This window comes from Pecten maximus, chromosome 14, assembly GCF_902652985.1.
Source record: "Pecten maximus chromosome 14, xPecMax1.1, whole genome shotgun sequence".
Taxonomy (NCBI): domain Eukaryota; kingdom Metazoa; phylum Mollusca; class Bivalvia; order Pectinida; family Pectinidae; genus Pecten; species Pecten maximus.
The window spans coordinates 21,027,223-21,028,855 of record NC_047028.1 but is presented as its reverse complement, the minus strand read 5'-3'; the positions used below and the strand labels follow the sequence as shown (position 1 = coordinate 21,028,855).

The 1,633-nt window shown below is 31.9% G+C and overlaps 1 non-coding gene across 1 annotated transcript; it reads right to left on the bottom strand.

Annotated features, from left to right (window-relative positions):
• Positions 1–411: 411 nt before the first annotated feature.
• Trnaa-ugc lies at positions 412–483 on the bottom strand. The gene has a single exon. It is a non-coding gene; the product is annotated as a tRNA-Ala (tRNA).
• Between the last annotated feature and the right edge of the window lie 1,150 nt (positions 484–1,633).

Sequence of the window (1,633 nt, the reverse complement as noted above, 5' to 3'; positions counted from 1 at the left end):
ATAAATATCTGTTTAACGAATGTTTGTAAAAATATCTTAATTATAAGAAAAATACACGAAAACCCGAATCTTATATTCGTTTTAATTTCCTGTTAGCTTTATAAAACAACTACGAGAATTTTACACCGAGCCTGTGTTAAAATAAAAAAAAAAAGTGATCTTTGATTATTTTCGTATGAAGACGAAAATCGTGTGAGATTATCCGTCCAACCAAACACTTATCTTATCTAGACTATTCATAAAAGAATCAACAGTTGGTAATTAAATTATCTCTTTTTCTTCTGTGGACTGGATCATGTTCAAGAAAATTATCAAGATCACAATCTTCATGAAAACAAATTTGCTGTGATTTCTTTTTTTCTTTGTTTCAAAAATCAAGGCTGCCATAAAAAAGTAGACAGTATAGAATTGTGGAGATGCAGGGGATCGAACCCCGGGCCTTTCACATGCAAAGCGAACACTCTACCACTGAGCTACATCCCCTACACAACACCTCTCAAAATATAAATATTTGTATAGCTAATATATCGTAACCTCAGTTTTACATTTTAACAAAATGGCGGCCATTTTCTAAGCTATGATTGGTCGAAATTTAGATATCATTCGAATTCTATGAAAATTGTTTTATAAGGATATTAGAGGACTGCGAATTAAACTGCATTGGTTTCGTTGTCAAAGCAACCACACAGAGGCTTCTGATTGGTCCAAATATTGTCCGATTTTGATGTGCATAGAGGGGTTTTACGGGACTGCGAATTCAACACTAATTGTTCAATATGTGTTCCTAAAAATAGGTAATGGCGTTATAAAAAATATATAAATCTACATGTACATGTAAGAAATTCTTTGAAATTCAAAACAAAATATTTCCATAACCTTTTATTTTTGTCTTAAAAGGGATTTAATGAAACGAATCTAAGAAGTTGCTCTTTTGGTCGCAGACTCGCAAAAATAGAATTTCGAGTACGTCCCTGATATATCATATAAAATGACAACAGAAAACTAGAATACTCTATCATTTTGTTCAAGTTTAAAGTCAAATTGTGGAGGACAACATCAAACGGAGGGAGACATTTTGTTGCGCCATTTTCAATTCATGACGGAACGTCATTGTCCATAAAATTTACATGACCGATTAATTTGGATCTGATGCCCCTAATGCAATGGATGGGCTATTTATTCTCTGTTTTCTCTGTCTGTATATTTTATATCGTGGTTTGTTCTGTTGATGTTTACGTAGAAACCCGGCCTCATATTACCCCGTCTATTTAATATCTTAATATATTTAATGTCTCCTTAATGATTCTTCTTCTCATATGTGAGGACCATTATACCAAGTCGCCATATATCCCTCTTACGGAGGATTTGTATTACCAGTATCTTCACTAGCTAATTATATATAAGGGTTCATTTCACGAAACGAACCCTTGGCTAGCGGATATTATTTTTTTTTTTTTTTTTTTTTCACTTTCTTTATTTTTCCAAGTTCACATATATAAACACATTGCTACAAGAAACAAAACATGGCTATTTGATTAATTCTTGCTTCTGCTTACATATATACTTTTATTGTCTAGTACAAAATATATTTTCAATCTTACTTAATATTATTAGTTATTAACTAGATCCAGTG